Source organism: Eptatretus burgeri, chromosome 1 (assembly GCF_056783735.1).
Source record: "Eptatretus burgeri isolate ZD-2024b chromosome 1, Ebu_testis_v1, whole genome shotgun sequence".
In the NCBI taxonomy this organism is placed as follows: Eukaryota; Metazoa; Chordata; class Myxini; order Myxiniformes; family Myxinidae; genus Eptatretus; species Eptatretus burgeri.
The window spans coordinates 70,843,857-70,856,157 of record NC_140961.1 but is presented as its reverse complement, the minus strand read 5'-3'; the positions used below and the strand labels follow the sequence as shown (position 1 = coordinate 70,856,157).

At 50.4% G+C, this 12,301-nt stretch overlaps 1 long non-coding RNA gene across 1 annotated transcript in view; it reads left to right on the top strand.

Annotated features, from left to right (window-relative positions):
* Positions 1-587: 587 nt before the first annotated feature.
* Positions 588-12,301, top strand: part of LOC147034705 (uncharacterized) — a 37,763-nt gene continuing 26,049 nt past the window's right edge. Inside the window, exon 1 of the long non-coding RNA XR_015060407.1 lies at positions 588-653. This is a non-coding gene — a long non-coding RNA (uncharacterized LOC147034705). The remainder of the gene's footprint in view (positions 654-12,301) is intronic.

Genomic DNA, 12,301 nt, shown 5'->3' with positions numbered 1-12,301 from the left:
AGAGAGAGAGACACAGAGACAGACACACAGAGACAGAGACACACAGAGACAGAGACAGAGACAGATGGACTTAGGTGTGTCCGGCCAATGCATCGCGAGCTTCTCTTTTCCCAGCGCTCCGAGTGTAGTTTCCTTCCAACGTCTGCTTGGTTCGGCTCACACTGTGGAAGCCATCAGCTTGATCTGACTCAACTCACGTGCTCCTGCTCTGTTGGCTCAACTCTCTCCACTGTCTGTCTTGGCTCAGGACTTCCACACACTCTGAACTCCATGGAACTGTGTTGTTTCCCCTGCCACCCTCAGCATTTTATAACCCCACGACCGTGTGTCACTATGCACCTATTGGCTCGTTGCTCAGCTTCTCCTTGCTTCCAGCAGATGCTCACAGCTTTGAGTCCTTGAGGCCACAGCCTTAGTGTGGCTCTTACCTTCTGCACAGTTGCTGGGTCTTGCTCTCTGCCTTCCACAGGGAATGGGTGGGGGGGGGGGGGTGCCATGGCTTTTTTGTCTCAGTTCATGTCGAATGGAGATGAAAAACTGTTAATTGTGTATGCAAGTTCTGGGACTGATTCTTGGGGTTTGTTGCAGGGATGGTTGTTCCCTGCAACGCCGATGGAATACTACAGTGAGAAGTTGCAAAAGACCAATATCAGGTATGCATGGGTGACTTGGCCGATTTGTCGGTAACCTGGAGATAAAAGCAATTTGTGAGATACACAACTTGAAAAAGTCAGTGAACTTGGTATTTGAATGTATATTTCCCATATATTTATACATATATATTGTTACGGCTGTGGAAATTCGCAATTCACCATAAAGGTCCCCAGCTCAGTTATGACACTAAGTTTATGTGCAGATAGGTCCCCACCGTTGTTTAAAGGGTTTTTATTCGTGTTCACCGGGCTGCGACCCTTTGAGATAGCCGTTTTTCTTTCACTATCGTTATTTTGGCCCGACAGAGCACGCTACGACCCTTTCCACCGCAAAAACCGTCCGAAAACGTTGAGCGAAAGCCCAGTGAAAAGAACTGGGATGACGCGCGAGTTTTCCCACCGTTTTTGCGCCGCCAAGGCTGGCACAAGAAGCGGCGAGGAGCTCGCTCGCGATTGGTGGACACGGGGCATGAGGCGGTCGGGATGAGGGCACACCCCTTCTCGAGAAGCTTCTCGAAGGGAGGTGGAGCCGAAAACGGGGAGGAGCGAAGGGCGGAGCTCCGCGCTATACAAGGCGGACCGCATGCGGAGCTCCTTCTTGGTTCATGCTCGCTCCTCTCTTGGTGGTCGGGGTCAAGTGCTCTTCTCTTGGCGGTTCGGGCAGCTCGTGTTCAGTTCAGTTCGTGGTGGCTGCTCGTCGAGCTTGCAGCTCGTGTTCAGTTTAGTTGGTGGTGGCTGCTCGTCGAGCTTGCAGCTCGTGTTCAGTTCAGTTTGTGGTGGTTCTTCTCCTTCGAGCAGCCAGTTCGTGAGCTCGGGCTTCTTCTTTTCTTGGGACATGGACGGGGGGCGCCACTTTGCCAGCTCGGGCGCGCAAGCCTGCGCACACGAGAGGAGAGTGCCGGAGAGAGCTCGCCAACCGTCGCACCACAAGGGTGCAGGTAACCAGCGTCGGTCTCGTGGGTCCATTCGGTCATCCACGGCCCACTGCCATAAAGGTTTACGAACCCCGTCTACCCCTTGCCTATGAGGGGGTCATTTCTTTTGTTCTGTGTGAATGATGTGGCGCCATGTCCGTAAGTAGAACCTGTTTAAGTGACTGTACACTATAAGCATATTCGGTGGTATTGCTTTTGTTTCCATGCTTTTTCTGTATATTGCATGACTGCCTTGGCTGTACATACGTGCTGTATAAATAAATGTGCTTTGTTTGAATGTATCCCGTTCGTCATCTCCTAATTCCCCTTTGAAAGTGCCATCTTGCATCGTGGAATGAGTCGTGGGTTTTGAACACCCGAGTAAAGAAGAATCACTGAACCGTCGAGGTCGGCGATAACACCGCTCGGTTATCCCTGTAGCACGGAACGAACCGCTTAAGTGGTTCGTGTCCTCAGCCGACCTGTGGTGTGGTGCAACCCCTCGGTAGGTTACCCGCGCGGGTATTTAGGTATATCGACATTCAGCGATTCGCCCTATTTCGCGCGGGTAGAATGCGGACTGGGTTGTGGTGAGGTTAAACCCCCACCCATGACTGGCTCCTGGCGGTAGTTCCAAGGAGGGTCACGACTGAATTGTCCGTCCGGTGGGCGATGCGGCTGCTATTGGAGTTACGCGGCCGATCGCACGCCATGCGGGCCAGAATTCGTAACACTGGTGTCCGAGAGTGGGATTCAAATCCATCCCACCTCCAACTAAATTCACGGAACCGGATCAGGGGTGAGTGAAGCGACCCTCCCTGTTCCCCAAATTACGAGCATTTAAATTATTCCGCGAAATAAGATGGCTTTTCAAGGCGAATGGGTGCCGGGTGGCATAGGTATGTCTTATAATGTAGGATCCATGGCCCGGGTCGGTTCTTTTTATAATTATAACCCCACCACTAACTGTGGTCAGTGGGAGCGGCTTGAGCACGAACTTTGCCGGCAAACGGAGTCGCACAATCGCAGCGCGATCGCACCTCAGCGCAACACGGAGCGGGCTGCTATTAATAGCACAACTAACGGCACGACACGAGGCGTGAGCTCCCAGTCACCGGTTCAAACCACGTAGTCACGGCATGTGCTATGGCAGGCGTGGCAGGATGACTATGCGAGCATTTTCAGGCTTCAGGCACAATTGGGGGATGTCTTGGAAAAGGTGAAGCGTTATGAAGAATATATCGAGGAGGTGCAAAGTGGAGTGGACGAGTCACAACGGCACGCAGACGAGCTTCAGAAAAAATACGTGTACAGGGGGACACAGCGATTGGATGATTTACTGGAACGAATTCGGTGGCAAAAACATGACTTAAGGCCCGGTCACACCTTGACGTTTTAGCCAACGTATGCCGATTTTTGAATTTTTTTTCTAAAACGCTGGCACACGTTGAATACGTTATGGGTAAGTTTTGATAACATTGAGAGCACGCTGAAAAACACTGCCATACGTCGTTGTACGTTGGCTTTAAACGTTGTACTTTTTGGTTGTCCTCAATTTTTTTCATGCTTGAAATTTCACGACGTATGCCGGCGTATGACTCACACGTTCCGCTACGCTGGCCACAAGTTGTATGCACGGTCTGCGATCGTTGACAGACGTCAACACATGCTACTTGTAAGTTAATCATGAGTTGAGACATGCCGAGATAATGTTTAGCGTACCCGAAACTTATTTCTAACCTATGATTTACGTGTTGTTGGCACGTTACGCGATCGTTGCCACACATCGACAGACTTTACTTTTAAGTTACTCATAGGCTGAAAGACGTCGGTATAATGGATCGTCCTTGCGTCAGCGTCCACGGCCACGTCCAGGACACTTATTTGCAGCATTCTTCAAACTTTTCTTCGGCATGACGAGGATGTTCACACTTCGATGTCTAGCTTGGCTATGATTCCAATTGTCCATCGGCAGCATCTATTTAAAATAGTCGAGTTTGAGCGTTTTAACACGTTCAGAAGAAACGCTTCAAATTTCCAAACCCCAGCGTCAAAAAACAAAGGCGAGTGACAGCAATTTAAATCGTTCATTGTAAACAATGAAAATAGCTGAGTGGTACCGTTTAAAAGTCGTTGAGTGGAAAAAAAATCCAATTGTTGAGCGCAAGCGTCTACTTTCAATAGTGGAGATGCAGCCATTTAAATTGTTGTTTATCATTTAAATTGTTAAATCGTTAAATGCAAGGACGATCCATCATAACCCACACCCTCCCCCTCACACTCACCTACTACTGCCAACATGAACAAACTACTACTAATGCTAATACTAATACTGATACTGATACTGATACTGTTACTGCTGACATGGACATCGACTCAAAAAGGACTCGAAAGCACTGTTGGGTTCCCCTTTTATGAGCAGCATTTTATATACCAATTCCCAAAACCGCTGGGAACACGTCTTTATATGGCAGTTGTAAGCTAGAAACACATTATTTTTTTTTTTTTTTGTCGACCGGAAGACGTCATTGGAATACGTCTACATACGTCGATGTGTGTTGGGACTACGTAAAGAATTGGTTCAAAGCACGTCAAACATAAGTTAGAAATAAGTTTCGCGTAAAAAAGACATTACCGCGACGTGTTTCGACTTATGAGTAGCTTATAAGTAGCCTTTGTGGACGTGTGTAAGCGTCCACATATCGTGTGTAAAACTTATCCCCATCGCATGCGGAACGTGTGTCATACGCCGAGTACGTCGTAAAATTTTGAACATGTTTAAAATTTCTTGACGTACTCTACTTACTACGACGTATGATAGCGTACTTTAGCGTTGTACTCACGTATACCAAACTTACTCACACCGTATTTGACGTGCCCCAACGTTTTAGACACATTTTTCTTAGGTCGACATACGCTGGCAAGATCGCCAAGGTGTGACCGCGATGTTGACACTTCCATTTCTACGGCAGTTATGATTCGAATCGTTGTGCGTCAGCCTTTTAATAGGCTACGTCACGACATCGTCGGCGATGCGTGCAACGTGCTATGCCTAAGTTAGACTATCGTTGGGTATCGGTTGTGTAGGCCGACAACAGGTTCAGCATTCGTTGGTATAAGTTATCTATAACACAACGAAACGTTCTGTGTCCGTTATCAATGCGTTATACATAAGACCAAGTCGCTATGAATATGTCCAAATCTTTAAAAAAAACATCAAAAGTTCAACGTAAGCCAGCGTTTTACATACATTTTAATACGTTGCCATCGCTGGCTAAAACGTCAAGGTGTGACCGGGCCTTTAGCCAACAGAGTCGACATACTATGTGGGAAAAATAATTTGGCAGTGTGGTATACCCGTCAGTTGGAATATGCGAAGAACAAACGAACAAAAGAATAGAGGAAGAGCCGATTAGTAACTCCCAGGATAGGAACAGCTTTGAGGAAGAATGGAAAAAAAAAGCTGGAGAAGGAAAAATGTGAACACGATTTGGAATTAAAACAACTAAAGGAAGAGGTAAGATCAGGCAAACAGATAAAAGAAAGCCTGGAACAGGAGATAAAAAGAGGAGAGGAACATCTGGAGGAAAGGAAGGAAGAATGGTTGGAAAAGTCAAAACAGTTCAAAGAACTACAGGAAAAAATGAGGGAGGAAGGAGAAAGGAAAACAAAGCTAGAAAAGGAAAAACGCAAACAAGATGGGGAATTGGAACTACTGAAGCGAGAGGTAAGGGCAGGCCAGTTTAAAAGAGAAACCCTGGAAGGGGAGATAAAAATGGGAAAGGAATGGCAGAAAAAACTCAAGGAATACAGAAAGAAAAGGGACGAATTGAGGATGGAAGCATGCGAAAGAGGTGAGGAGGTGAGGAAGAGAATCGATGAAATTAGTGAGAAAGCATGCAAAGTGTGAGAAGAGGAGGGGAAATGATTTTTGAGGGAAGAGAGAACGACAGCAGAGGATGAAACGTTAATGAACCACACTGTACAGATCGAACAGCTGGAGGCGAAGGCCACATTAAAGAATGAGGAACAAGAAAGAGTAATGAAGGAAGAACGAATGAGACAGGCGAAGGAAATCGGCCAATTGAAGGAAATAACGAGATTGCAGAATGAGGAACAAAAAAGACAGTGGAATAAAAGACACAAAGAAGAACGAATGAAGTGGGAAGAAGAAATCAGACAATTGAGGGAGACAACGAGATTGGAGAGGGAAGAACGAGAGGACAATGGGATAGAAAACAAAAAGAACATGAATTTGAGGTTAACCAATTGAAGGAAACTATGAGATTGGAGAATGAGGGACAGGGGGTGAAAGAAATTGAAAAAGAAAGACAAGAACTAATTAAAAAAGAAAGCAAGGTTGAAGTACGCATAAATAATGAAAGAACAACGAACAAAACAGGAAAAAGAACTAAGCCAATTGAAAGAAACGATGAGATTGGAGACTGAAAAGCATGAGGAACAGTGGGAGAGAAAACAAAAACTATACGAGTTTGAAATTAACCAGCTCGAGGGGAGAGCAAAATTTGAGCCCACGGAGATCGAAAAACTCCGAAAAGAGAACGAACAACTCAAAAAGCTCCGAGAGGATGAACGACTCAGAAGGAGCTAGGAAATGGAACAGCGCAATAGTGTGGGATGTGTGACATCACCACAGGGAGGAACGTTAATGGTGCAGGACTTGATCGACACCACTCGTCGGATGAAAGAACAATTTGGACCAACCGTAATAAAGGAGACAAATAAAACTGGAGGAGAGACAGGTATTGCCAGAGACACGGGAGAGGGACCGAGTCGAGACTGAATTAAATAGAAGGAAGGAGGAAACAGAGATGAAGACCCAGGAAGAAACTAATGGACACACAGAGACAACAGAAATAAAATGTATAGAGACGCGGGAGATAGAAAAAATAGAGGAGAGACTGTACGATAAAGACGGGGTGAAAGACGAGCACACACACATGGAGGTACTGGAGGACCATGAGAGGGAGCTGGCAGAATGTTTTGTGACCCGGTGCGAGCAGCTGGATAGCCTCCTTCGGGAATGGAGGGAGACGCTATTCTCCCTTGAAGCTGATCACGACCAGGTGGGTTTGGTCGTGTCAAGCGAGGTAGAGGGGGCGACTGCTGCGAACGGGTGCACGCCGAGCTTGGGGGGCATAGAGGCCCCGGAAACCCTTGGGGTGGCACGAATCCCCAGTGTGGTTACGATTGTGGTCCCGGTGTGTGTGGTGTCCAAATGTGTGTACACGAGTGTGGCGAAATGTGTGCTGAAAAGCGCGCATAGCGTGGGTGAAAGGCGTTGTGTGAAAGGGACCGCGTGTGTGAGGAAAATGATGTGCGAGGTTGCGAGTGAGCCGAGGTGCGTGCCTCCCAGCACGCCGTGTGTGGATGAAGCACCATGTGTGAGTGGAGCCACGTGTGCGAGGGAGGTGGCATGCGTGAGTGAACGGCCGAGTGTGAGAGGGATAGCGTGTGTAAGGTCGCTGTGTGTGAGGAAGATGACTGTGGGCATGCGCGAGAACGCAGCCGCATCTCCGAGTGGAAGTGACATGGTGAGGTGTGTGAGCATCGTAACACGCAGGTGTGCGTGGGTGGAATGCAGACGACGACGGCGACAGGTGAAGGACAAAGGCCAGGTAGCGGCCGTAGCTGGATTGGGGACCGCGTTGGGTTTACCCAGCAGCGAGCGCGAGGTTCGGGCCGTGCTTCTCATGAGACCGCCACGTGCGCGCTTGCGGGAGTGAAACCCAGTCCGTAAACGCCAGCGGTGGATGTTGCCGATCCCGCGGACAGACAAAAGGTAGGCTGGATTACGGATTTGGACCGGATGGGTTCTCCACGCGAGCGTGTTTGTGTAAAGCTACGACAAGCAGAGCACATGTGTTCGCGTGGGGAACCCCTCGAAACACGAGGCTTGTTTTGAATGCACAGGGTGACGTCATGGTCGCACGTGGGGTTGGAATCCGGCAGGAGGGGAGATCCCTGCCGGATGGTACCATCCAAGAGGGACGAGGTACACGAACAGCTGCCATGACGTCACGGGCAAGGTGCGCAGGTTGTGAGTTGCCGCGCTGGTACGCGCGCATTTAAAAAAGAAAAAAAGCAAGCGTCGCTTCGGGTGAACAGGATTCCCGGGCAGGGGGTGGAAGACCCCCTTGCCAGGGCACAGGACACAACTAGTTAGGGGGAAGGGTTAGCTTGGTTAGACCGGCTCCATGCGGCAGGGAGACGTCCTCATGGGGCCCGTGGAATGGATTAGTTAGAGGGATTTTAATTGAGATTTAGGAAGGGAGATGGGAAATAATATTTGGAGACAATGACAGACTTGTGGATGTGTAGAGGGGACGTAGCTTAACTACGTAGTGTTAAAAGGATGTGCTATATTGTGAGGGATGACGAGGGAGCACGAGGTACATGAGGGGATTGAGTGAGCCGAATGGCAGTGACCAGCGATGGAATGTGTGAGAAGAGGAGTGGAAATGAAACTTGATGAGTGAGTGAGGCCAGCGAGCCTGTGTGTATGGAGTGAATGTGGAATGCATGGTGCGATGAGTGATTGGGGGGAGGAATGATTCTCGCCCAAGGGACCCCGGGGTCAGTGTAGAGTGAGTTAGGGGGTTAGTCAAATTGACAAAAATGGAAGTCGTTTTGCTGTTGGTGGGGAAGTAGGCTCAAAACCTGCTTGGAGGGGTGCAGGAGCCCTGTTGACAGGCTGGGAGCGTGGCTGCGAATGGTGAGTATCGCTGAGTGGGTACCCTGGGCACCGGGCTAGTAGGCCGCGGTAGGCCAAGGGCCCATGGGGGGCCGGGATAGTGTAGTGCGCATGGGTGCGCCCGCATGATGCGGGGGCCCGGGGCGCCATATGCCACGGGGGCAGTGAACTGGGCACCGGCGACCCTCGGAAAGGGACCGAAGGTGCCAACTCGCCACGTGGGCATCGAGGGGGAGTCGCCAGGGAGGGCACGCCCCGTTTTTAGGGAGCTGGTAGGCTCGGAGGCAGTGTAGTGCCCGGGGGTGCCATTGTAGGGGAATCGGCAGAGGGTAGTTCCTGCCAAGGCAGCCACGCGTCCCAGCCACGAAACCGTGTGAGGGCACAGGAGGAAAATCGGGGGGCATGGCCCAAAATTGTGAGGACACCAACACAGGCGACGGGAATCTTGGTTGTTAGAACCGATAGTTTAAGCGAGAGGCGCTTGTTGAAAGCCCCGGGGTAGATTAGGAAGTGTACCCCTCCGCACCATCCATCCCTTCGCTCTCGTTGTGGGCCACTGGACCCACTTTGGGTTAGATCGCTGAAATCTGAGGAGGAAATTCTGAGGCTTCATTGGGCCTCGACACAGGACGCCAGCTCTCCCTTATTCCCCTCCAGGAAGGGAATGTAGAGGTTGGGAGTAGGCTCAGAGACAGGATCGGTGAGCCGGACAGAGACAGTAAAGGGGGTTAGGAGATGAGTTATAGTGGGGGAAGTAAAAATAAAAACAGAAAAATAAGTTGGGGCTAAATTGGTTTTTGACAAATTAAGGGAGTAGGTATGGACCGAGACAGGCAAAGGCGATAGGTTGGGAGAGAGACAGTAAGGTAGGTCTGAACCCGCCTTCTGAGTGGCCAGCACCACCGCACTCCCTCCACCAACCTCCATTTCCAGGCAAAGGTACCAGCCAACTTCATCTGCTGGCTGTGTTACTGCAAGGCCTGTGTCGGCCACTTCATCGGCTGGCCGTTTGCTTCGAGGCCAATGCTGGCCGGATCGTCTGCTGGCTGTTTTTGCTTCAAGGCCTGTGCCGGTCACTTCATCTGCTGGCTGTGTTTGCCACAACGGCCTTGTTGTGCCATGCCATGCCTTGCCTGCCTGCCTTTGCCATGACCCATGCCTGCTGCCCTCGTTCATATTGCCCCGTTCTATTTTGCATCCCCCCCCCCGGCCCTGTTCATTTCCATGTGCGCCAGGATCATCGCGCAAGCCGCAAGGACTGCCCTGTAGGCAGCTGCAACACGGGACTGCACTGGCGGCCCGTGCACCGGTTGTGACTTTTGCTCTTTTCCCCACAGAGTCCATAGATCCTGAGCCATGGTTTACTGTAAAATTTGTAAGGATAAGATGTAATTGTAAGTGTGTTTTGCGCCCCCGGCATGTGAGTCTTAGCGCCGGCAATTTATTTAAGTCGTCTGTATGAGTGGGTTTGTTTTGTTAGTTACTCAGCCCGTGGGTTATTTTATTTTGGGGACATGAATACAATGAATGTTGCACTCAGGGATCCGAAGGTAAATCGTATGAGGGGAGAACTTACACATGATGGCACACGAAAATTCGACGACTCGGGACGAGTCTGTAAAAAAGGGAGGGGGTAGTGTTACAGCTGTGGAAATTTGCAATATACCATAAAGGTCCCCAGCTCAGTTATGACGCCAAGTTTATGTGCAGATGGGTCCCCACCGTTGCTTAAAGGGATTTTCATCGTGTTCACCGGGCTGCTACCCTTTGAGATAGCCGTTTTTTCTTTCGCTATCGTTATTTTGGCCCGACAGAGCACGCTACGACCCTTTCCACCACAAAAACCATCCGAAAACGTCGAGTGAAGGCCCAGTTAAAAGAACAGAGATGACTCGCGAGTTTTCCCGCCGTTTTTGCGCTGCCAAGACTGGCACGATAAGCGGCAAGGAGCTCGCTCGCGATTGGTGGACACGGGGCGTGAGGCGGTCGGGATGAGGGCACGCACCTTTTCGAGAAGCTTCTCGAAGGGAGGCGGAGCCGAAAACGGGGAGGAGCGAAGGGCGGCGCACCGCGCTATATAAGGCGGACAGCACGCGGAGCTCCTTCTTCTTGGTTCATGCTCACTCCCCTCTTAGTGGTCGGGGTCGAGTGCTCTTCTCTTGGCGGTTCGGGCAGCTCGTGTTCAGTTCAGTTCGTGGTGGCTGCTCGCCGAGCTCGCAGCTCGTGTTCAGTTCAGTTTGTGGTGGCTGCTCGTCAAGCTCGCAGCTCGTGTTCAGTTCAGTTCGTGGTGGTTCTTCTCCTTCGAGCAGCTAGTTCGTGAGCTCGAGCTTCTTCTTTTCTTGGGACACGGACGGGAGGCGCCGCTTTGCCAGCTGGGGCGCGCAAGCCTGCGCACACGAGAGGAGAGTGCCGGAGAGAGCTCGCCGACCATCACACCACGAGGGTGCAGGTCACCATCGTCGGTCTCATGGGCCCATTCGGTCATCCACGGCCCACGGCCATAAAGGTTTACGAACCCCGTCTACCCCTTTGCCTATGAGGGGGTCATTTCTTTTGTTCTGTGTGAATGATGTGGCTCCGTGTCCGTAAGGAGAACCTGTTTAAGTGACTGTACACGATAAGCATATTCGGTGGTATTGCCTTTGTTTCCATGCTTTTTCTGTATATTGCATGACTGCCTTGGCTGCACATACGTGCTGTATAAATAAATTTGCTTTGTTTGAATGTATCCCGTTCGTCGTGTCCTATTTCCCCTTTGAAAGTGCCATCTTGCATCGTGGAATGAGTCGTGGGTTTTGAACACCCGAGTAAAGAAGAATCACTGAACCGTTGAGGTCGGCGATAACACCGCTCGGTTATCCCTGTAGCACGGAACGATCCGCTTTAGTGGTTCGTGTCCTAAGCCGACCTGCGGTGTGGTGCAACCCCTCGGTAGGTTACCCGCGCGGGTATTTAGGTATATCGACATTCGGTGATTCACCCTATTTCGCGCGGGTAGAATGCGGACTGGGTTGTGGTGAGGTTAAACCCCCACCCGTGACTGGCTCCTGGCGGTAGTTCCAAGGAGGGTCACGACTGAATTGTCCATCCGGTGGGCGACGCGGCTGCTATTGGAGTTACGCGGCCGATCGCACGCTACGCGGGCCAGAATTCGTAACAATATATATATATATATATATATATATATATATATATATATATATATATATATATATATATATATATATATGTATATATATTGTTGTGGTTGACCAAATTCGCAAACCACCATTCAGGTCCCTTAGGTGAGATATCTCGGTAAGTATATGTGTAGTTAGGCCCAAACCCGTTGTCTAGAGGGAATAAATGTCATTCATGAGGCTGCGACTCTTCAGGATAGCCGTTTTTCTTTTACTATCTTTATTTTGGACCAACCGCCATTATTACCACCACCAACCACGTCTCAACAGCCATCACAACAACAACCACCAACCACAACGCCGCTTCACCACAACCGCCACGACCTTTACCGTCACAACTCGCCACCATCGCATCACCGTCATCTCGCGCCACTCGTGGGCACCGATGCTGGACTCGTGTAGAGCGCGCACCGAGCAGCGTGTTCAAAAGCATCACGGACTTTCCGCAGAAAAACGGATCAAAAACAACTCACGCCCACTTTTGTTCCGTCCAATCGGTGAGCGAGGGGCGATTTGGCCCCGCCTCCAGGGCGTTGGAGGGCGGTCGCTATATGCAAATTCATGGATCAAAAAGCATTCACGCCCACTTTTTCTCGGGCCAATGGGGAGCGAGGTGAAAGGTCGGAGGCAGAGGGTCAAAGATGAAGGAGCGAAGCCACGGGGCTTATAAAAACGACTGCGTTCGTCAGTCGAGTCGAGTCCAGTGGAAGTTGAGAGGAGTTCAGTTCGCAGGAGGAAGAGTTGAGTTGGAAGCGGAGGAAGAGTTCAGTGCAGTTGGGAGTTCGCGGAGTCGGAGTGAAGAGGACGGAGCTGTGGAGAGGCGGCGGCGGCGAAGGCGGA